The sequence below is a fragment of the Aphelocoma coerulescens genome, chromosome 2 (assembly GCF_041296385.1).
Source record: "Aphelocoma coerulescens isolate FSJ_1873_10779 chromosome 2, UR_Acoe_1.0, whole genome shotgun sequence".
Classification (NCBI taxonomy): Eukaryota; Metazoa; Chordata; class Aves; order Passeriformes; family Corvidae; genus Aphelocoma; species Aphelocoma coerulescens.
Genome location: NC_091015.1, coordinates 164,464,836 through 164,489,727, shown reverse-complemented (window position 1 = coordinate 164,489,727; position 24,892 = coordinate 164,464,836). Strand labels below are relative to the sequence as shown.

Genomic DNA, 24,892 nt, shown 5'->3' with positions numbered 1-24,892 from the left:
TTACATTGAAGTCTGTGTTTTTTGGTTTTTTTTTCTGGCTGAGGATTTGGTAGGAGGAAGGAATTAGTGCTACTTGCTCTTTGAAAGTAGTGTTGTATATGCAAATACTGAAATGACAGTTTCAGTGGAGGTGACAAAAAAATGTACTGCTTTATAAACTGTTACTTTTTGTATTCTTATTGCAAAAAGTCAAGCTGTTCCTTGGACCATGAAAGTCTTTTCATTATGTGATCACATGCTTTGTTCCACAGAATCACGATCTGTTTACTCCCAAAATACCTTGTCTATTCATGGCAATCTTCAAGCCCTCCTCTGACAGGATGGAGTTTTCCTGTTAAGTATGCTGTGGTAGTACTGCCTTCACCCATTCATCTTATGGCTTTATTAGTATTTGTACTGGATGGAGTCACAGAACTTAGGATGAAGGGTTTCAGTTTTGGGTCTGTGCTCTGACATGCCTGCTTTTGTTGTAGCATTTAAAATTTGCACTCAGAGCAGATCTCTTGCTGATTTGAACAGCACCTGAAATCACTTGGCAGTTCTGTGTTTTACTTCCCAGGTAACGAGGCCACAAAAGAAAGCAGGAAACTTGACAAAATGACTCTGCTAACATCATCCAAAATCCCTGAATGCCTGGAGAAAAGGAGGTTCAGGGGGGACCTTATTGCTCTCTACAACTCCCTGACAGGAGGGTGTAGCCAGGTGGGGTCAGTTTCTTCTCCCAGGTAACAAGGGACAGGATGAGAGGAAATGACCTCAAGTTGCATCAAGGGCAGTTTAGATTATGTATTAGGAAAAATGCCTTCACCAAAAGGGTGGTTAAGCATTGAAACAGGCTGCCCAGGGAAGTGGCTGAATTCCCATCCCTGGAAATATTCAAAAGATGTGTAGATGTGACACTTGGTGACATGGTTTAGCGGTGGCCTTGGCAGTGCTGGGTTGATGCTTGGACTCAATGGTCTTAGAGATCTTTTCCAACCAAAATAATTCTATGATTCTCAATTAGTGCAGAAGACACGTTATCAATAGGAAGAGATTATAAGCAGCAGTTCTGTTTAGTTTTATAATTCTGACTTAGTCCTCAGGCCAGTGTTTGAGCAGGGAATTGGTGCAGGTATTCTGTAGATAAAAGTAGGTGTGATTTTATGTCTACTTATTGTGTGATTTCAAAAATGCTGGTCAGCCACTGACAGTAGGTGCTGCCAGCACTTCCACCTAAGGGGCAGCTTCCAAAGGATGTTCTCTGGATTGTATCTCTACTGCAAGTGACTTCAGGTGCTTTCCAACTTCATGGTTTTATTTCAGGTGGAATTAAATTAGTATTGGATGAGAAATCTTCTTGTATCCAGCATAACGCTTGTTTAAATACAGTATTGCAGATAGAGAAATTAACGTTCCTTTTTATCTTTTATGGTTATAAATATTTTCCTAGTGAAATCTCAAAGATTGGGGTTCTTTATGTAGTTTGGATGTTATGCATGTTTTAATTTTGTTTTAATACATTCGGGGCTTTTTTCTTGATACAAAATTTGTTTCAAAAGATTTCAGTTGGCACTTTAAGATGTAAAGAACAACCACTCTCTTCTCAAGTGTAAAGCTAATTAATGGATGTTGCTCCTTGCCAGTAAGAGCTACATGCTTATAGCTCCTCCTGGCTTCTGGAAGTGGAATTTTGCTGGGCGTCCTGACTGGTTTGTTATTCTGGACTTCTGGGTCATTGCAGAGAGATTTACTTTGCCACCAAGGTTATGGTAAACTTCAGCTTCTCCCAGGCAGGCTAGGCTCACACGTGTGCGAGTTCAGTACAGAACATCCTCTTCTCTCAGGCTGGGCCCTTCCAAGGGCTCTGTGTTCTGTCTGTGCTGACAGGCACCACCAGGGTTTTCAGAGCAATGAGCGTGGATGTAAGGAACACAAACCACTCCATGTGGTGCCTGACGCCTTTCTGAGCTCTGTCCTGGCTTTTGCTTGGAAAATAGCTGATACTCCTCAGCCTGTCCCCAGAGCAACTGTTGTCTCTTACAGGAAGTAAGTGGGCTTGGGGAAATAAATTTCAGTGTTTGGGGTATTCTCCTTTGTTGTCTCATCCCTCTGTGGAGTTCAATAAAACTTCAGCCTGCCTGGAGTACCTTGGAGTTACCGAGGTAGAATGAAGTAGAGTTTGTCTTCCCTCTGAAGGTGCCAATGGTCTTCTGCATACCCAACAAAATATTTGTTTTGGTTGTTAGCCCTCTGGTAAATGTGAATAGGGAAACATCAAGCAGAAAACAAAGTCTGACTCTGTAAATAGTACTGCTTTGTAATGCAGCTTGGATGGGCCTGTAGCAGCACATTCTGATGATGCCAGGGATAGCCATACAGTGCTGGTGCTGCTCCCTTCCAGGCTGTTTAAATGGCAGATTTAAATAATGATATTCTAGTTAATATTTGAAGTAAAGTTTGTAGCTCTGCTTCTTTGAGAGCACATAGCTTGCTCAGTGGTAATGTATGGTTGGCCTTTGATCCTGCATCTTGGTTAATGGGCTATAGTCTGTACTGGCTGTTATTTACTGCAGGAAATGCACAAAAATGTTTAACATTGGCCTAGGAAAGTTTCTAAAACAGCAGGATATTCTGAATCTTTGAACAAAACCATTCTTGTACAAAATGATCAATGATAATGTGCTCCTCACTGCTAGGTGGTAGATTTCTTAACTTTCCAGTATGTCCGGATTTCAGCTGCTTAATGAATCAACTCTCTATCAGTCTTGCTCATCCAAGTATGTTACCTTGATGTTGTAAAAAGAAAACCTGAAGAGAATTTTCTGAAAACATAAAAAGACCAAAATTCAAACCAGATGGATTCAAAGCTTTTCAAGGCTTCAAAATTTCATTTTTACCTGCAAGACTGGGTGAGGCTTTCCAGTCTTCCTGTTCTCTTTTATGGCAGTGTTTGTTACTGGTGTTGCATCTTGAGTTGTAGTTACATGACACGTTATAATGAGTGTCCTTACAAGAGAAGGAACATTAGGGGATACAAACGTACTGACCTGTCATAAAATATTTGGGAAAAAAAAACCAAAAAAGGCCATCTTGATAGGCAGCAGGATCAGCAAGTGACAGCCCAGGGGCTGCTAAGGTTGGTTTGTGTGTGCTGTGGTACGGGAAGGATCTGGGTTATTTCCTGGCAGACATTCATGGAGAACTTCCTCTGAAGGGAAGCGGGCTCAAGTGCACTTCCTGAAGTGTGTTTTAATTAGTGCCTCAAAGGCAGAGAATTTCACTCCTGGTATTTTAGCCTAGCCCTTATCAGCACTGTACAAAGTAAAACCATTACTTGTCTCCCTCCTGTTTTGCACACCCTGTTGACAAGTACCAACATAAAACTGCTTTTATATTTATTTTTCCCCTTATCTCAGTAGTCTCATTAGAATCACAAAATACTCAAAGTTGAAGGAACAAACAAGGATCATCCAGTCCAACTCTAAAGTGAATGGCCCATATGGGGATCAAACCCACAACCTTGGTTTTATCAGTATCAAACCCTGACCAACTGAGCCAATAGTCCTTGTTCCCTTTTGATTTACTAAACCCTTTCTGTTTTCTCTGGTATTACTCTCTTGCTCATAATCTCATTTTGTTTATGCAATGTTGGTTATTCTTGCTTAGTTTTAAAGCTGATGGAAAACCATGGGATGATGCTGGAAGCCTCTGATGTGACTCCTTTCCTTCTCGTGAGTTTCTAAAACTCATCAGTTATTTGTGAACACCCAGTGTAAAATGTTTAAAATCAGCCTGATTCCCCTTCATGCATGGATGCCTGTAGATAATTTGGTTTGGTTATTCTCTATTCCTTTGAGACATTGCATAGGTCTTCCTGATGCATCATAATTCCTTAGATGCCAATTTCTTTTGAAACTACTGCATTTTTGAAAGAATGCAGTGTTTTCATGTGCTTGAGTTTCATGAAATCCATTTTCAATAACAAGAACTTTTTTTTTTTATGCTTTTGTGTACTGCCTACACATACTGCTGTCTTGGGTATAGAGTAGGACTATAAAAAGTGATTTCTTTTATTTCTTTCTGACCAGTAGCTGTGTATCAGTACTTTCTTTTCCAGGCAAGAAGTAAAGCAGACAACTTGAATTCCCTGACAAGAGTCCAGACACAAATGCAGCTTGGGCAGCATTTTTTTATTAAGGAGGAGGAAGAATGCACAAGGAGACAGTAAGAGTCTATAACTGCACCTGAAAATGAATGCGTTAAATGAGATGAAAGCTTCCATACCAAGAGGGAGCCTTGATCACCTAGCAGGAGTTAATAGCTGTTCCAGGTGCCACTGAAATGCTGCCCTTTAACAAGTGGAAGGTTTATTGTTAACAGTACACTCCCAGCTGTGTTTTGGAAGGTGCAGTCTTTAAATTGCTAACCAGGTTTCCCATTAAAAAAAAGGTCATTTCTTATTTTAGTATTTAGATTGTGCAGAGCAAAAGGGCACATAAAAAGCCATGGTTGTCAACAGGACTCCAAGTTTGGCATTCCAGGTTATTTTTGTATGTATTGTAAGCAGGTGGCTGTGTTGTCATTTCCCTCTTTCAGGATCAGTCTACCCAGCTGAACTTTTAGGATAGGAAGGTAAAAGCTTGGCAGAACTGTAGAGAGTTTTAAGGTCCAAAGGAATTGGGAGGCTGTAATCATTGAGTTCTTCCTTCAGCCTATTCCTTTATTCTAAATGATCTCTGTTAAGAGCAATATCCAAAAGGAGTGGTAGGATTTTTCTAATAGTAAAAATACATGAGTATTATACTTCCTTCTGTTTCTGAAACTCTTTTTGTGTTGTTTTGCTAGCAGTAGTATTCCTGGTAGTCTAAACCATATTGTATCCTAGTTATTTTAAACAGAACAATTCAGCTGTATTCTTATGCCTTTAATGTGACTGATGCTGACTCTCATAAATCCCTCTACATATAATTTGCACTGGACTTTTAATATGGTGAATAATTTACCTTAGAAGCCTCTGCATAATTATTTTTGGTTGGAAAAAATCCCAAGCAAGCAGGATGTAAATTTGCACCTCCCTTTTGTGTGATGTTTGGGGGTCTGTATGAATCCTTCTTTGATACCTTAAAAAAAACTTCCTAGGCATTGGATGTATTTGTATCTAGTTTGAGACTTATGCTTCTCCTCTACGCTAAATCCTAAACAGGAGTGACCCTAAATGAAGGTGGTCATTCAACAGTGACTTCTGCATCTTTTTTTTTGGGGGAGGCAGTTTTTTTGGTGACTTTGTTTTTAATTTGAGGCCCACTTTCTCCAGCAGATCTGTAAGTAGTAAGTAGTCAATGATCGGTAGGAATGTAAGTAGTGAATGAAGAATAGAACATTTGGTGTTGGTGGTGAAATCTGGGCTTCAGTTCAGAGTTTTCCTCTTGATAAGGTCTGAAGAGAAGCCAAGCCAAAGCTACCTGGAAGATTTTCTTTGTGGGGGTTGTATGTGTGTATAAACATGTGGTGTGAAACTTTCACCAGCTATTCTTCAGCTCTTTAAAGGGAAGGGTTAAGTAAGAGCTCCATAATAAATCCAGAGTTAGTGACATAAAAATCACTGAATCCTGATATTAATACAAGGAATTTGTGGTTTTGGTGTTAACTTTTGGTAATAAACACTTAGATTTGAAGACATTAACCTAATGCAGCTCTCCCCCCATAAAGGAGAAAGAAGGACATAAGGGAAACAGTAAATTACTTTGCTTAATGTCCTGAAGGTCTCTGTATTCATATATCCATATGTCCAAAGAAAGCTGCACAGAGTGCTGCTGCCATCTCTGCATTATATGTGTACCAGGAATGTGAGAAGTAGGGGTCAGAAAATGCCAGTTTAGCTTTTCTGACTAAAGCTCCCACTGAAGAATTAAAGAAGATGTGTGATTGTCATATTCAGGGGAGCATCACAGATTGAAAAAGTAGCTGAAATATACAAATACAGAGTTAATTTTTCTGTTGGCATCTAACGCTTTTCTGATGAAAGTTCTGCATTCTGTAATTTTTAGTGGGCAAGGTGTGGAAGCCCCGAGGTGGGGAAAGAGTGTTGCACTCAACTGGATGGCTCTGCAAAGTCACTTCTTTCAAATTCCTCACCTGGTTTATATTTTTAAAGAAAACATTTAATTCCTCAATTTGCATCTGAACTGTGAAATATTTTTGTCAGAAGAAACCCTAATTTCTATGTTATTTTGGTGAGCTAGGTGGAGTTTAAAATAATTGTTTTAGTATGTACCTCTTTTTTCTGGTTTTTTTGAAATAATTTTTCAAGATAAATTAGTGTGAACCTGTGGACATTTGAAAAGCAGTTTGTAGGAAGGACACAAAGTTTGGCCTCAGGTCTAAATTTTTTCTAGTTAATTCTGGAAGATTACAGAAGCTGAACAAAAGGCTGGTTGCTTTTGGGGTGGTAGAATTATTATTTTTCTCAGGACTCTCAAGTGGCAGCAATGTAGAATTTCTGCAAATTGGCCCAGTTCAGTGAATCCTGGTTTTCATGTCTTCAAGCATCCATGTTTCTGTGTAGCTGATCTGGTGACTAATTGAGGTCACACATAGTCTGTTCAGAAAATCCTGGTGACTTTCCATTTTCTTATTTTTACAGTTCTCTTGTATCATTAAAATTGCCTAAAATGTGTTTTGAAGCAAGGACATGTGTTGATCTGCCTGCTGTATCTCAGATTTCTGAAGAATGCAGAAATTTGAAGGAGGGATGGGGTCAGGGATGTGAACAGCCCAAGGACAAGAAAACATCTCCAGTCCTACGATACTCCTTGTGGTAAAAAGAGAAATATACAGGAAAAATATGGGCTTGGATGATGTAAATAATGATACACATGAACCATGTGTAACTTAAATGTGATGGTTGTTCACAAATATTTGTTAAAATCAGGAGGTGTTAAAAGAAATTATATTGAAATACTCATCTGTAACTGCTGAGGCTGTTGGTAGTGCATGTTGGTATTTATTCTGTTTTGTGGTTTATAATATATACTTTGTACATAGCTTCTGATACATTCTTAACTCCTACACTGACTGCAAATTAAATATTGATTTGCGCATTGCTGAGTTTGAGCTTCAAAGCACTTCTAAGTTGTGGTTAATTGATCTCCAACTCCAAACTAACACATGAAGGTTCTGAGACCAAGGCATCTGAATTGCAAATTACTGTATGTCCTACACCACCTATGTGGTTTGTGTATTTAACCAGTTTCACAAACTTAAGATTAACTAGTTTTGTTGTGCAGTTTGTTCTTTGAAATGCCTGTAAATATGAAGGGAGAATAAGGATAGAACAAAATAAGACATAAGCTACCGCTGGCAAGTTTTCTAATACAAAAGTAATTTTATTTGCATGTAAAATATTTGAAAATTGCACACTTTTACCATTGACACTGTTCCTCTTGTGTCATTCAATTTCCCAAAGACCTCAAAAGTCCTTGATATTTCTGGAGCTTTCAGTCACAAATGTCAGTATTTAGGCAGTAATCAGGGCTACAAATCCAGGAATGTTCCAAAGATAGGTTTCCGCTCACTTATTCTCACAACTTAATACACAGGAATTAAATAAATTTCATCATCTGTCATGTTTTTCTTGAATGAGAGGATTTTGTCCCTAAAAATAAATTTTTTTAGCTGCTGTCTGAGGCCATATGAGTTGTTTTTAATACTTTATGCTACGTAAAAGTATTTGGATGTGTGTTATTTGGTTCTTAATAACGTTACAGTTGGCCAGAGGACAACAGATGTAGTGCCATCCACTTGCAGTTTATAAGGAGACAAAGGTGTCCATTCATGATCTGTGTGGAAGGGAGCATCATTAAAACTGTTTTGTGGAAAAAAGTCTGTATTTGCTTACTCCCACGGCAAAACCCAAATATTTGTGTTTTGAATGACCATAGTTTTAGGGTTTGGCATAGAGGCTGAGGAGACAATGAGGAGTCAAATCCTGTGGAACTTAAAAGTCCTGGCAGAATAAAGCCAGTCCTTTCTTTCTCAGTGTATCTTGGTATTTTTGTACTTTGAGGAAGATATGGAGGAGTTGGAACTTGATAATATTAGTATTAACTTCTTCAAAAGCCAAACTTTTCAGAAATGGACATTCTGGATGTAGGACACTTCAGGAAGGTGAAACTCAGTGGTTTTTGCATTCAAGTGCTTTGGGAAGAGCTTTTGGGTTGAGTGGCAAAATCACTGCCCAGCCTCAAAGCTGCGCTTTGTGATTTTTTGAACAGTGTCTAATTAATTTGTAGACTTTAAATTTTAGAGCTGTAGGTTATTAGCAAAGCTGTTGACATTGTCTAATGTCTACAGACAGATGTGACAATGTCTTCATTAGAAAATTCCGTGTGGGAAATACCTAAAATCTTTTTGGTTTTGTTTTTTTCTGAGGTGATCTAAATGAGTTTTAGCTGGTACACTGTAGTCATACATCACTGGGTTAAGGTTTTTAGTGTCTGTTCTCTGTCAGAGGTAGTTTGGACCAGATGATGCCCTTGTTCCCTACGCAGAAACTGCCTTGGACAGGATGAAACCACTGCAAGTCACCACCCCTGACATCCCACTTTGCCTCTCTCTATGGTTGTGTTATTTATGACAATATTCTCTGTTACCTTGGTTTCCTAAATAATGAGGCTTGTGCTGCTTGCCATCTCACTGTTATCCTCTCCCCCATATTTTTTTTGTCCATGAGCTGGTTCCTACCAAACTGTGCACAGAGGCAGAAGCTTCAAACCACAGCTGAATGGAGCTGCTGATTTCAGGCTGCCAACAGCAGCATTCACACCCAGGATCATGGAATCATTTAGGTTGGAAAAGACCTCTGAGATCATAAGTTGCAGAGGTCTTTTCCAACGCAGATGATTCTGTGATTTCCCCTTGGATGTCCCCCAAACTTGGTACACTTGGAACTTTGAACCATCCAGAGCACTCTGAAGGAGGGGGTTGGGGAGTCAGGTGAGTTTCATGAGCTGTGCTGGCTTTGGGATAAAGGGACCATAGTGATGCTGGTGGTGCCTTCTCCTTGCTCAAGGGTGTTCTGAACACTGCCATGGTCTTGAATATAAGGGTGTGTGGTAAAGAATGCTTTGTTAATCTATTCAGAAAAGTTTCTCAGTTTTAAATTTAAGTTTGGCATTTTATAAGAATGTGTTGAAGTGTTTTAATATTTTAAGGAGGCAAAATCGTGTTGGTGGTGAGGCACCGGCAGAGGTTGCTCAGAGAAGCTGTGGATGTCCCATCCCTGGAAGTGTTCAAGGCCCTTCTAGCCCAAACCATTCTGTGATTCCAGCCTTGCTGGATTACTGGGGAATGCTTTAGGCATCTGAAAGAACTAATCCAGCTGGGTCTGCTCCAAGGACCTGAGGAATTCAGAGGTCAGAGTTGCCCAGTATACCCCAAACTCTTCTAGCAGATTTTTGTGTTTTTTCTCTTGGCTATGGAGGCACACTTCATAGATTTCCTTTGGGCCTCATGACTTTTGTTGCTCTGTGATTCAGGAATTGGGGAAAAAGGAGATAAATGGGTTTAGTTAAATTGTGTTGAGGTGGCAGCAGAGTTAACATCTGTGTCACTTTGGTTGAAAATAATTCTTTTTGGTCCTTTGAACTTCCTGTGGTTTGCTCTGAGCTTTCAGTGTCCTGTTATTAAGAAGTTGTGCATTTCTTCTTCTGTGGGGCTGCAGCAGACAATTACAAGTAGAAATTATTCTAACTCCAGTTCTCTGACAAGTCGTTTGCATATGCAGCCTGAAATTCCTTTGTATTGTCATAAATGCTTAGTTTGCAGGATGACAAAATAAATATTAACTGTACCAGAGCTGACACTGGCATAAGTACACACTGCAGTTCTCTAATTTGATCTCTTTCTTCATATCAGTGAAAAAAGATGTGTTCAGAAGTTCCTGAAGTACCGGCATCCTTGTGCAGTACCTCCTTGATTTTGTGCCAGAATTACTTTAATATATTCAAGCAAATCTAAGTTTGTGTCCACTCTGAACCTGCTTAGATCTTGAAGGGCTTGAAAATGAATATCTTTATTAATTATTGGAGATTTGAATAAGGTTTTTAATTTGGACCATTTTCTTTCTCATTTATGCCTCAAGCTTGAACTCAAATGATATTTTTCAGGGTGAGTCTTATGATATGTTCAGGAGCAATTTGGAGAGGGAAGACTGGGGAACTGCAGACCTTGATGAACTCAATGTTTTTTCAATATTTTAATTTAAAAATTTTAATAAGCACTGCATATGTATTCTGCACATTATGTGAGGCAGAATATACAGTTACAATGTATGCTAAATAATTTAATGTGCTTGGGGTACCTGACACTTCATACATGATAAATTGAAAACTAGAACATAGAGTAATTAGAAAATGTTCACCTTCTTTATGTTACTGAGGTTGGAAGTGCGTGAAACAACTGTCAGTTCAGCTCTGGATCATCATTGTGACCAAGTTCAGTTCTTTGTTCTCAGTTGGGTGGGATTCAGTGGCATCTAACTCTGTCCAAGTTGGATCAGAAGCAGAGAAAGCTGGGTCGGTTTCTTTTTGCTTATTTTCCTTGCTTCATGAGCAATGAATGATCAGAAATGGAAAAGCTTTTTAGAGAATAATCCTCAAATAATATATCCTTACTTGAAATAACCAAAGAGGTGAGCTGGTGTTTTTTCATTCTTGTGAAATGGTGGGGAAAGGAATAAACTACAGTATCAGTGAAGAATTTTAAAAGCTTACCAACGTTTTTCTTGGTTTAGGCCTTATTACTGTTGCTGTCCTTTCTTATGGATTATACTGTGGTACAAAAGATTTACGTTTTTCTGCTTCCCAGTACTCACTGCTGAGGCAAAAGCCCCATTTATACTGTACACTCCTTTGTGGTCTTGAACTCTTATCTTTGTGCAGAAAATACTTGTTCACTGAGTTCAGCCTACACAGGACTATACCAAATACGCTTATATAATTAGGATATTTTTGGCTCTTTTCTGTTTATTCTTAAAGGACTGCATCATGATTTGCTTTATGCTCCAGCCAGCTTGGTTTACTGATAAGGAGTTGTTACATATCAGCAGGGTAGGTATTCACCATTAGTATTGCATTTTATATATCAACAAAGCAAGTTGAAGTAAGATGTAATTATACAAGTGTATACACTATGTAATCCCTTGACATAAATGGAGAGACCTGTTACTGAAGTATTTGTACTTTTCAAGTGAAGCAGCGCTTTTTCTTAACATCAGCAGGAATAGTAAATTTCAGATTGTTTTAACGGTAGATGCATTTTGTATTTGATTTTTCTTTTCCAAGAAGTCATGTCTAGGTACAAAATTACAATAACTTTAAAATCCATTTCAAATAAACTTGTCATACTCTACTTAAATACTTACAAGGCAAGTCAGAGTTTCTAAGGGACTTAGTGATTCTTAGCTAGGAAAGTAATGAGTGTGCTTTGTGAGCAGCATGCTGTCAGGATTCCTCTCCCCGCTGCTGCCCTTTAAATTGGCTTGTTAGTTATTTATGAGGAAAATTGGTTTGACAGCCCTGAAGGCAGAAGTGTTCCATTCCCAGTACAAGTAGTGCTGTCGTGCTGTAGCCCTGGCCATGGGATGAGAGGAGCTGCTTTTTGAGAATCAGCTCGAATCCTAACCTGGGACCATTTGGGTACCTCCAGCTCTGGGGCTGAACTGTGGATGTGTCTGCTGAAACTTGAGTTGTCTTGGAGCTTCAGACTGTCTGTAGAGACCTCCAAACATATTGATGTGGCAGCTTTCTATCACTGTCTTTCCACCTTCTGTGGATAATTTAACTAGTTTAAATTGAATTTTGGGCAGGGGTGTAAGGTGTTTGTTATTTCATCCTGGACCTAGAACGTGTTCTGACCTGTGCCCTTATCCAACCTGAGTTTTGCCAGGAACCTACACAGGAGAGGTGTAAAGTGTATATAAATGAGAAGTTGTCTTTGCTGTCCTTGTTCCTTCTCCCTACTGTCTGTGGAGTTTGTCAGCATTGTACAAGATAGTGTTTTAGGAGATGTGATTTCAAAAATCACAGTCAGGGCTTGTGTAGGAAGCGTGACTTGGGTTAGCTGCTGGGGGGTAATTGCAGCATTAACTAAAACCCACAGCTTTTAGACTTAGAGTTTATAGCATATCTAATATTTATCTGCCACCCAACGTGTAATGAATCTTAAATCTTTCCGCAAGTATTTCTGGTGGTCTTAATCTGTTTCATGCCAGAGGCAGGGAGAAATAATGCTTTCAATTTTGTCAAATTAAGTTTTTACTGTGCATTAAATTGATTAAATAGAGCAGCAGATTAAGGCGAAAAATACTATCTTAAGTTGCAATTCAGGGCTGATAGAATCTTAATGATGCCAAGCTGAAATTTTTCAGTGGGTTGTGGAAATGAGAATCCATTAATCATACGTGCTCAACTTCGCGTGGTGCCGAATTGGAAACAAACTTCGCCTTGTTCCCTTTGCTGAGATGAGTAATGGCTGAGCTGGGAAGGAGCAGCCAACGGGATGTGGAAGCTGCACGTGTGTTGTGTTCTGTCAAACCAACTGGGTCTCCTGTTTGATCAGGTTCTTGCAGAGAACAGATGTGTTGGGGGGGTTTCCTGTTACACCAGCGCTGCTGTCTTCTGAGTCGCTCTCCGACGGCTACATGACAGAACCAATTAGGAGAAGAAAGCCCGTCTCATGTTGTGTGCTGCAGTTCTGTCTGCACTCCTGTTCTCCCACTATCCCCTCTTTACCTTCATAATCTAATGTTGTCAGTCATCTCTGGGTTTCTTTGTCCTGATGTATGTGTGTATTTTTCTTTGCCTGATTTTTTTTTTTTTTCTGCCCGTGGTTTCTCCCTGCCTCACTTGTCATCTTTATTTGCTGTCTTAATTCATTTTCTGTCTATTTTCCATCTGAAAAACTTTATTAAAGGGGTCAGAGAAAGCAGAGGAGATGCCAGGGAAAAGTTTTTTCTCTATTTCTGCTGGTGCATCAGCCTTGTGGTGTGAGGAGGGAACCAGCCTAACACAACTAACATGCTAACATGCAACATATTAAGAAAAAATAATTTTGTCAGTTTAGATAAATACATAATGTATTGCTCTATAATGACTCTTCTGCCCTTTCTTGATTTGTTGTCTTTACTTCTGTTGCCCCTAAACTCCTATTTACACCCTGACATAGGCTCTGTGTCCTTTTGGCTTACAAAGAATTGTATATTCTTGTGTAATGATAGAAATTTGGTTTTATCTCCTTGCTAGTTCTTGTTGCCTTGTGTCTGCTGTGGTGTTTAACAAATAATTTACTTGATCTATATGGTTCTTGAATCAATGTGTTTTTGTAACCTTGGTTTTGGAAATCTCTTTTGACTTTTTATTTAAAAAAAACAAAACCACAGAAAACCACCAGAATGACAGCTTGCAGCATGTTGTACCTCCACTACAGTAACTGGAAGTGGTGTAATCTGTGTCCCTGGGAGGATGTGTAAGACTTGTGGAAACACCCAGATGATATTAAAGGAGTTGTTCCCGTGCATATGGTGGTGAATTTATTGGACTTTTTCTAGCACCCTGAGTGTCCTCAGCTCTCTTATTTTTTACATGGTTAAGAGCCAAAACTGTCATGTCTCACTGCAGAACTGATTTCAGCCTCTGTAGCTCTGGCTGTAAATGCTCATTTGTTGTGAAGGGATGCTGTGCTTCACTTTGAGAACAAGCTCCAGCTGAAGCAAATTCTTTCTCCATCCATAGTGTCACCGTTGGGCTAAGAAAACCCCGATATTCTTATTAAAAATAGATTTCATCTTATTTATTGGGGAGGTTTCTGTACAGAGTAAAATTGTGCGGCTGCTGTCAAACTCACTGTGAACACTTTGGAGTAATCCCACTGTGAGCAATAAAATGTTATTTCTTAGGCACTAAGTCACTTTTTTCATGGATGGAAGTGTTAAGCCCCCCCCCTTTTTTTTTTTTTGGTAAGAACAATGTGTGTGCAAAGGTGATAATCTTGTTAAACTTCTGACAAGCTACTTCGTATGTGTTCTTTACTGCAAAACTTTAAAATTTTTTCTCCCTTGCTCTGTGCTGGCTGCATCTATTATCTTCAACCTCCTTTCACCCATCTGTAACTTCAAATAAGAAAAACTTAAAACCTTTATTCTAGCTGCTGAAAAACTGCTGTAACAATGGAATCCATGTGTGGGCCAGAACCATGGAAACAGCATAGTTTTACAGTGGTGAAACATGAAAGGAAATGACTCGCCCAACTTTCTAAGAATTTGTGTTTAAACAAAAAAGCCGCCCAAAACATGCAAAGTACTGGTCTAGTATCCCAAAAAGAAACTTCGGGTATTTTTTCTGTCATACTGTTAATCTGTTACTCTAAATCTTTCTAACTAGTTATCGTTTTAAAACCACATCAAAACCCTCACCTCACCCCCTCCCCCTCTAAAAAAACTCCCAATAAAGCAGTTTTCTTTTACCGTGTGGTCTGGGATGTGCAGCTCTGTTTTGAACTTTTTAATATTTTGCCTGAGGTAATTTCTCCTCATTCTCTCCCCTTCCTGGTTGTGCCCTTGGCACTCATTTCTGTACATGGAAACACATCTATTTTACATTCTGGAACACCTCCGTGCTCTGTGCTAAGTTCCTGTCATACCTAAAGCACAAACCAGCCTTTGCTGACATGCAGAGCTAATTTGTATTTCAGTGCAGGAACTACACAATCCTGTCGCCTTTTGAAGGCGTGGGTGACTTGTGGTGGCACATTGTGTGTCACAAGTCCTTCACAGAAAATGACAAGGGAGCTTCAATCATAGCAAGCAATGTCAAGACAATGTTTCTTGAAAGAAAAACATCCACTAAAGCTATCACTTGGAAGAACAAGCACTCTGTAGTACAAGTAGGGGGTAGCAACACACGTATAGAGTACATGTCTATAGCTTTCCCTAAGCCTGCCTGAGGGCCTGAATTGTTATGTTCGTAAAATGTCACAATATTTCCATCAGGATTATGTGATCACAGATCACAGTGCTGGAGATATTCCTGATAGATCTGAATTACTGCCAGCACACACATGTCCCTGCTTAAACATCTTAAGTGCTTTTAAAGTTTCCTAGGCTTGTTTAAACACATCTCCTTTTGTGATAAGCCATTAAAGGGTAAGAATATTCCTGTAATGTGGCTGACATCCTTAGAACAGTACTTTTGATTGAGTAGGTGTTCTTATAGGTGATGTTTAAACTTGTGACTTCACAGAGCTACAACAGGGAGTTTAAGAACATGAGAATCATAAAATGATTTTAGTTTGAAAAGACTTAAGATTGTTAGTTCCAGCTGTTAACCCAGCAGTGCCAAGGCCACCACTCAACCATGTCCCCAAGTGCCACATCTACACATCTTTTAAACACCTCCAGGGATGGTGGCTCTGCCACTTCTGTGGGCAGCCTCTTCCAGTGTTTGACTGCCCTTTCTGTGAAAGAGTTTTTCCTAATACCCAGTCTAAACCTACCCTGGCACAACTTGAAGCCATTTCCCCTTGTCCTCTTGTTTTTTACTTGGGAAAGAGACCAACCCCGACTTGTCTCCAGTCTTCTGTCAGGGAGCTGTAGAGAGCGATAAGGTCCCCCCTGAGCTTCCTTTTCTCCAGGCTGAGCCCCCCCAGCTCCCTCAGCTGCTCCTCATCAGCCTTGTGCTCTAGCCCCTTCCTCAGCAATCTTCCCTTCCCTGAACATGCTCCAGCACCTTAATATCCATTTTGTCATGAGGGGACCAAATCTGAGCAGAGAATTCGAGGTGTGGCCTCCCCTGTGCCCAGCACAGGGGGACAATCACTGGCCACAGTGTTGCTAATACAAGAGATGCTGCTAAATGAGACCAGTGACTGCCCAGCCCAGCACTGGGCTTTGATGGCAGCAGAAAATGTTATTTACGGAGTTTGCATGCTTGGCCCAGTGGCTGGTGGCACCTCTCTCCATGCTTTCTCTTGCAGGAATTGCAGGGAGCTCAGTGCCAGCTGTGGAGAAGGCACTCTTACTGGTTTGAACCTAATCTCAAGTGGTTTCCTCAAATGCTCCCTACTGCTCAGACTAGCAGGATTTGTTTAATGGTGGTGCTGCATCTATTTGCTATTCCTTTTCTTATTTTTTTCCTCTCTTCTTCCTCCACCCCCTCCACTTGTGCTGTGATCATGTTCACCCTGAGCCTCATGTCCTCCCTTCTGAGAGGCCCCAGATTTGATAATCTGGCCTTCCTTGGCAGCTGCTCCATCCCTCAATTACTTCAGCTGCCCAGCTCCAGACATCATTACCTCCTTCCGGTGCAGAGACCAGAACTGGACACAACAAGTTGATGCTTTATTGTTTTGCACGGTTAATATGTTTAAGTACCATGTTTTCAATGCCCTTGCTAATGAGACACAATGTTTTATTGCCTTTGGCCAGCTACTCCAGCTTGAGCTGATGATTCCAGAGAAAACAGTGACTCAGCCTTCCTCCCGCAGTTGGAACTGGAGAAAGTGCAAGTGTTACTTGGTTAAGGAGGTATTACTCAGAATTCTTTCCCTAGATGCATTACATCACTGCTCTGTGCTGAAGTGTAGCTGCTGTCTTAGCAACTTGCTTCATTTTGTGAGATCCTTGTTGGTTTTTTCCCCCCATTGATAAGACTTTTGCTGACCTATAAGAGCTTATTATCACCTGCAGACTTGCAGAGTTCACTTACCCATTTTGTGATGCTGAATAAAACCAATTATTGGGGAACTACTCCATCCTCTTCTCTATCCAAACCTCTCTTCCCCATAGGCAAAAGGTGCATATAGTACTTGTGTAGATATGAGACTAAATTCTTTATCTGAGTTGCTTAGATACTGCATGTTCTGTAACTCAGTATGTAATGAGATTGATCCTGCCTGCCCTGAGTAATGACAAGTGATTTCTCTTGCTCTTTGTAATCTCCTTAAATGTAACTTCCACCAGAACCTTTTCATTTAATATTCTACTGTTCAGTGTGCCTGGTCGAAAATTTGGCTCCTGGTGACTGCATGGATAACTCAGTGGTCATGCTCAGTGATGTGGTAAAAATGAATTTGAAGTGTCAAGGTGCATGCAGAGTTCAGCTGAGATGGAGGAAAACACAGGTAGATTATTCTGAGGGTCTTAATCAGAGTTTAGATTTTTTCAATTTCAAAAACTAGTATTTAAGAAGCATAAGCAGAGTGATTTTGGAGGAGTATCAGTAGAAGAGGGCAAATTGAGATTTGAAACTGTTGCATGATTTTATTTTTTTGTGTAGATGCTATAAATTAAGGAAACTCAATACTGATTTTGTTTTCAAATGGGCAAAGGAAAGCAGGTACAAACAGAAGAGTGGAGTAGTGACAGGAATGTGATAGTAAACTGACAACAAAATGAGAAATTATTGAAACAGATACAAACTGAAGGTGTTCCTGTTCCCCCATATGGGACAAGTTAGCTGATGTGGTTTTACTGGTGTGAATCCTCAATGCTTTTGCATATTTTTAAAGCCATCTGAGGTATATCATGATGTGGTGATCATCAGACTATAGACGTGCCTAGTACCTGTTTTATCAACAAAACGTATAATTTGAAAAAACCCTTAGTGTTCTGTGCAGTATTTCAGTTGGTCCTCTCATTTTTCCTTGCTAAATTCTGTGTTGCTTTTGTGTTTCAGAGGCAGCAGCTTGCCTTAGAACTAATAACTGGTTAAAGAGAACTTCTCAAAAGCACAGCACAGGCTGTGCACGTTGCAAGGTGTCACAGCAGTTCATTGTTGGCCGCTTGCTCGTTAACCTTTTCAGCAGACAGAAATGAGAGGATTAAATCATTACTGCTGATACTCACAGCTGAAGCAAAGATTTAAACCAAGATAATAAGGAACTCCAGTGCAACGTGGATCTCCTGTGAAGTAGGGCTGTAAACACAAGATGTGTGGTTTTGTATGCTGAATTTCTTCTGATCTGGCCAAAGCACAAAAAAACTGCTGCCAGGTTTAGTGGGTGGAGGTGTCTGTCCTACAATTGTCCCCCTCCATCTCTCCCCAGGGTACAGATGAAGATTTGCAGCTAAGCTGGATGTTCAGCTGCTGCTGTGCCTAAGGCAAATGCAATAAATATGTCAATTGGGGGAAAAACTCTAAGTAAGCAAATGGTGGTTTTAGTGCTGTTATGACTGACATATGAATACTGTGTCAGGTATTGGTGTTTGGAAATCTGGGCAGCTACTGAAAGCCAAAACAGCTGGAGTATTAAGACTTGTAAATATAATAAAATGTTTAGGAAAAATGGGCCTTTACAGTGAGGCACTTCTGCTTCTCGTTCTACATAGCTAGTATATGAAAAGATTTTATTGAGTTGCATTGAAAATTGCCCTAAAAATGGTCTTAATGTGAAATGATATAATAAAAGGTTGTTAACATTCAGCCCTGCAGATTGCTAAATTAGAAGTAGGTTAGATGGAGGTTACAAATGAGATGCACTTTTAATGATGAAGGGGAAAAAATACATATATAGAACAATGCAACTGGTGGTTTATAAAATCTTTTAATCATACTGTAAAACTTTTTAATAACTTTTCCTTAATGGGTGTGCTGTCAGGATGAATTCATTGCGTTTCCAAGGTCTTTGTTCGGTAGGTCAGATGGTCATGGATAAATCCTTCAGTTTTTCAACAAATGTAATTTTACAAAGCATTTTTCTTGAAAGATGACTTGTGTTTTCTGCTTGCTTATTTGCTCTGTAAAAAAAGAAAAATATTTTTACAGATGATGAAATCTCAAATTTGTTAAAGATCAGAGGAACATCTTTTTAGCCTGCAAGAGAATATAGGAAAGGAGACTTCGAGGTGGTTGGATCCAGCCTCTAAAACAACATCCTTCAGGACCAGCCACAAAAGGCTAAAAGCTGAATATGCATCTGTATTCCTAAATTATTTTGGTACTGTGGCTAAATAGGAAAATTGCATTTTATGTTGAGTCTGTGATACTCCTCATTTAGCTGGAAGGATTGTTGTCCAATGACATGTGCTGCTTGGCTTCTTGGAGAATGTGGTCTGTGGTCCTTGTGTGCTGTGAGCCTTCACTCTTCCCTGGAAAGAGAGATGTTTGTGAACTGAATATCTAAATTAATTTCAAGGGAATGCTGTTAGGCTGGAGTCAGCCAGCTCCTGCTACAGGAGAACAGGATTAAATTTCTTGTGGTCGGCTGCTAACCACAGCTCTGGAAGGAGATCAGTGCTGCAGATGGGGCAGAGTCTCTGGAGTTGTCCATGGAGCCATTCTCTCATTTTATCTTGAGGCAGGAATAGGAAGCTTGTTGCAACGGGGATGTTGCAACACACGTATCAATCAACGAGGCCTGTGGAAAAGAAATACAAGGACCGATTCTTGGTAGATGTTTCAGGGATGTTTATTTCTCCAGCCGCATGGCCAGGGCTCTGCCGAGGAGCTGCTGCAATCCCGGGACCCGAGGGTCCTTCCCCGCACAGGGGAACACAAAACAACCAATGGGGAACGAGGCTGCCCAGGGGCAGGGAAACTCCGTGTCTCCCCCCAGGGCCCCTCTCCCAGGACCACATGGCGGGGGGGAAGGGACCCCAACAGAAGCTCACTAAACATTCCTGGTTTTGATGATTAGATGTTACTCTTGGAAGGAAGATTTAAAGTTGCAGCTCCATTTCTAAGAAAACATTTGGTGAAACTCTGCAATGTAAATGGCATAGTTTTATAAAAGCAAATACAGTGGTAGAGAGATCCGGTCCTCAGGGCATCCATAAATCATAGAAAAAACTATTGGTTCTGTGATCCACACAGCCTCTTTGAGGATTGTAATGCCCCAAACCATCTCAGTGCATACGGAAGTAATAGTAGTATTCTTTCTTTAAGATACTGTCCTTTTTGTTCCTCCGTGAATTAATGTATATAACTGGTTTACTTGGCAAGTTTTCTTTAGCTGAGGAACTTTGTTATTTTGTAGCACCTCTAAAGTAATTTCAGCTTGTTCCTGGTCTGTTACAATCATCTGTGTCCAGTATTACAGAAACCTTGCTTGGGAAGGAGCTCTTGAGGCCATCTGCTCCATCCTCCCAATATCTACATGGGGATAGAACCAGTTTCCTCTGAGAACTGATTAGCCTTTACAAAGTATGTAAAAGTTTGGCTGTGATAAAGAATATGATGTGAAAGTAATTTTTCTTTCTGCCTGTTCAAACTGGCAGTTTGCTCCCTGCCAAGTAGCACAGTGAGATACTTAAGAATATAAATGCAGAACGAGTGATCCCTTAAAAGGATCAGTAGGAGCAGAAGCACTTGAAATATGATTCATTTTAGATTTCACTTTGAAGAACTACTTTGGAGCAGATAAAGAAGTAAGATTGGTTCATGTTGTACAGCTGCTGTAAATGTGGTTTGTGTGACAGCACTCCAAGCATTCAGAAACTGAGTTGTAGGAGGGAGAAAAGTCAGTCCAGGCCTCCCTGATATGAGGGAATCCTTCCCAACAGGACAGCTCTCCAAAATGCTCTCAAGCCTCTCATTTTAGTCACAAACCAGATTAAACCCCTAACTTTGTTTTTTTTCCTCTTCAAATCTCAGCACTGGTTGAATTTCTCTCTAGAGATTGAAATGCTGTAGTGTGCTTCAAAAAGAGGGAAGTTTTACACAGCAGAGAAGGCAAGTTTGTATATGCAACCTGAAATGAGTAGCAACCTAAGTGTGTACTCTCAGTTTACCTCTCCATGAAGGAAGTTTTTAAAGTGTGGACAGAATCCACTTCTCTTTTTTCAGTGTTAAATGTTAAATGAAAAACCATATTTGAGAATAAAGCTAAGAAGTTTCAAGCCAGAGGAGAGTGAGCTGGGGAGATGGGGTAAACTCAACAGTAAGAAATTCGTAAAGTGACTCCACACTAACAGGAACACCTGAAGGTAATGAGCATTTCACTTATTGTTGTGGTGTCTGTATACACAAAGGAGCGGAATTGTTACTTTTATCCTTGGAATTGTGAAGTATTTATTTCATTTATGCTGTCACAAATTGACATTTCTGTAGTGGCTGGTGTTTGCTAAAATTAAGATACATCAGCCTATAGAGGACTTTGTGCTTAATGGAAATAATAGAGAAATACCATACAAGTAACCTGCTAAGGGCATATATACAGTTTTGAGTATACTGATAGGACCTTCAGGCTTCAATTTCTTCTGTCCAACTTGTTTTTAGATCTAATGTATGTCAGTTAATGGCAGAAAACAGTCTCTTGCACTAAATTGTAATAGAAGAAAGTGCAGTTGCAGGAAGCTGTTCAGCAGACTTGTCCCAGAGGTGCAGCGGCTCTTCAGTTAATGCACTTGTGGGACTAATTTGCAGTGGAACATGGAAGTAAGAAATCTTCACAGTGTTAAATATAGCAGTGGTGCTGATGGTGTCAGTGCCCCATTTGGGAAGGTCCTGGTGCAGTAACAGGATCTGTGTGAACGCTGGCAGGGAGAGATCACAGCGGAAACAGCAACTCAGGTGTTAGGAACAAATGCTGGGATATGATCAGGTCTTTCTTAAAGTTAAAAATATGTGTGTGTGTGTGTCTTAGCTGCAGAGCTTTTCCCTGTTTAAATCCTGAGATGTAAACGATTGTTTTCTGCCTGTGTGTATATAATAACAATAATAACATACTTTTCTGGGGGTTATGTTTACTGTTATTTTCCTGACATCTGTTGTGTAGGCACATTTAACCAAATAATCTGCTTCAAAAGAAATAAATGCTGCGATAAAACATGCCCAGTACACAAAAATTAAAATATTTTAATGCACTTTTAAGTGTTTGTAGTAACTTAAATAATTTGATAGTTGTTAATTATAAATGGAATTTACACATTAGTTTCTATCACTGTAGAAAAATTAAAATCAAAAAAGGTATTTTCTAATCCACAGTTTTAGATGCTTTACTCATGTGGCTGCAGTTGTATTGTGTAGCCTAGTGACAAGCAGGAATTTTTTTGTGACTTCATAAATAAAAAGAGCATGGAAACAATTAAACTTATACAAACAGAAGAAATGATGCAACATTTATCTTCATGTAACTTTCCAAATTAATTGTCACTGCAACTTCTCTTTGTGATGGAAGAAAGCTCCATTCCGTATGTGCTGATTTGGATTCTGTGCAGGAGCTGTTGGGTTTTTTGCTTCCCCCAGTTCTTGTGTCTCCTTGGCTGCATTTCTCCTGTCTCGAGGCATTTCTTACATGTAAGATAGTTTTGTTCCTAAGCAGACAGCATGATGAACATCTTTTAAATGTACTTTACTATCTTTTTAAATATTGTGTTCTACCAGACTAAGGCATTCAGTATTTTCTCTGGGGGCTTTTTGTGATGTCCTGTTGCCACTTTGATTTCATGCTTTAAGTGTGTTTCAACTTTGTGTTGCTGTTTCATCATCTCCTCAGAGCAGTGCAGTTCATTTTTGAAATGTTTAGTGGGCTGCCTTTAATTTCAGGTGTAATTCTCTTTGGTATTCACGTTTCATCATGTTTTCCAGCCACAGACATGAATTGTAACAATCTGTTGGTGAGAGCAGGGCTAATAAATTTATTGAGCCTCGTTATTTCTTCTAATAGGTAGCAAAGCCGTCACCATCTGCCCCGATAATCTCTGCATCTGTTTCAGCTGCTACATCTGTGGTTAAAGTTCAGTTTCCATGTGGATTTTGTACCCAGTGTGACAATTTATTACTCAACTTTGCTGCTTCCTTTAACCAAGTAACTGTGCAGACCTTTTCCTTAGGTTCAGTTCAGTTTTTCTCTCATTTGTTTTATTGGTTCCCCTTTCTCATCCCCTCTCACTTGTATTTATTTCAGTTTTCATGAACCACTTGACCTCTGTCCCCAGTCCATGTCCTTACAGACTTGAGTAATTCTTTCTTTCTAGTTCTTTATGGATTCCAGTTTCTGTTCTGAACGCTGATGGGCACCTCAGGTCCCAGTCATGATGATGTGTACTGAGATGGCAATAGAAAAGCAGGCAGGGACAATATAATGACTTAGAGTTTAATATAATGTATACTTCTTTAGTGTATAATTTTTAATACGTTCCATTTAGACTCTGAGACAGTGGTCATTGTTTGTAGCTCAAGACAGCCTTAGCATTTACCATTAAAATGTTCAGCAACTGTGTCTAATGTGCCTTGGTGACAAAAATCAGCATCCTTTCTTTTAGTATTATTTCTTCTGTTCTGTGCTTGTCCACTTGAAAGCTTAAATCTTTCTCTAAAGATATAAGAATAAAGAAAACATTGTGTAGAGTCCTCTTTATTTGCAAAGACTATCCCTGACACTTTGAGCTCTTAAATTCTGTAGGTGATGATGGTGAATTTTATATGTAACACTTAATTTGTGTGTAGTGACCTGTATTCTGTTGCAGTAATTATACTCATTGCCTTCAGTATAATCTTTGTCCTTCAGTTAGGTGAGCAAAGCATAATCCTGTTAATGAACAGGGTGAGACAAGGAAAATGCTTTTGATTTGCATGTGGCATTCCTGGCAGCCAGCAAATTGCTTCAGATAATGTGCTTTATTAAACAAGTATGGCCTTGCAGAAAAATTATTAGGCCAATGCAACTGTAGGGCTATTTTTTTCTTCTGTTTCCAAATGTATTTCTTTATTGTTACAGATATTTCAAGACTTCCCTTGCCAGCAGGTAAGTTCTCCTTTTTTCATTTATGTCTTGATGTGACAGCAGGCAGCTTTTAAGGGCTTGCTTACCATATAGTCATGCTTTTATATAATCAGAATATCGGTTCTTACTGGCACTGTCATGGTACTTAGTTGTGTGGGGATCTGAGGTCAAAACAAAACCTGTTGAGGTAGAGATTTTTTTCCATTTAAATGGTGTATTTTGACAAGGGGAGGAGGTAACTGAGGTGTATTTATAGGCAGTTGTTAAATATGCGTGTGAGGTAGTTAATGCTTAAAGCGACTCAGCACAATGTGGGATACAGCTGTCAGGGAGCAGATTAGGAGCAGCCACAAATAGTATCAGTGGTGATTCAGAGGGACAGTGTGCAAGGAAATGGGGATGGGGGTTTATGGATGTAAGGAATTTCCCCAGGTTATAGTAGGGAAGGTAACAGAGTGTTCACTTGGCTGGGGTCACAGGTGACTTGTGTCCGAGCTGCTCTACTGGACTCTTCTATCAGTGGTGTTTAAAAATTAAAAAAAAGCCCTAAACATAAAGAAAGACAATAAAACCCACCAAAAACACACACTTCACAAAAAATCCCAACCCTGCTGACCTGATTTTTTAAAATAGCATTTTTTGTTTATTGTTTGTTACATTTGGTCTTTAACAAAGTTTTACAATTCATGCATCCATTTGTGCTGTGGGCTTGAGTTGTGATGCAGAGCTCAGAGTGAGGATATCTCCTGTTCTGTGGCAGATGGAATTTGTCCATCTATTCCTTGTTTGTGCTGTGGAATCCTGACTAAAGTGCACTTCTACTCCTGGTTGATCAAGGGATTGGATATTTGGTGTTAGGCCTGCTGCCTTTTATCCTTGCCCTCTGCCTTGGTGATTTTGCATATGTACCCATTCTTTCATTTCTCCTTGCTGATATTAATACCTACTCTGAAGGTAGCTGCTCTTTCCTTTTGGAATCAAATGGCAATTTCAATTAAAAGCTTGCTACATGGTACTTTGTAGTCTTTTCTGCAAGAACTTTAGAGCAGCTCTTTTGCAAAAAATATCATGTTTTCTTGGAGCAGTGAAGAGAAGTCTAAATGTGAAAGTTTTCTTTTAAGGAAGACGTCTTCAAAATGATTTTGAATGCTGAGAGTGGTTGTCAGGCAGGCAAGTGCTTATGGAAAATATT

General features: G+C 39.7%; 1 protein-coding gene across 2 annotated transcripts in view; it reads left to right on the top strand.

Annotated features, from left to right (window-relative positions):
- The window catches only part of PTK2 (protein tyrosine kinase 2), a 194,278-nt gene that overhangs the window by 17,579 nt on the left and 151,807 nt on the right, over nt 1–24,892 (top strand). Inside the window, exon 3 of one of the 2 annotated variants that reach the window (XM_069005547.1) lies at nt 23,695–23,721. The exons of the other annotated variant lie outside the window; for it this stretch is intronic. The gene's annotated coding sequence lies outside the window, so the exon portion shown is untranslated. The remainder of the gene's footprint in view (nt 1–23,694; nt 23,722–24,892) is intronic. 2 annotated transcript variants of the gene reach the window in all.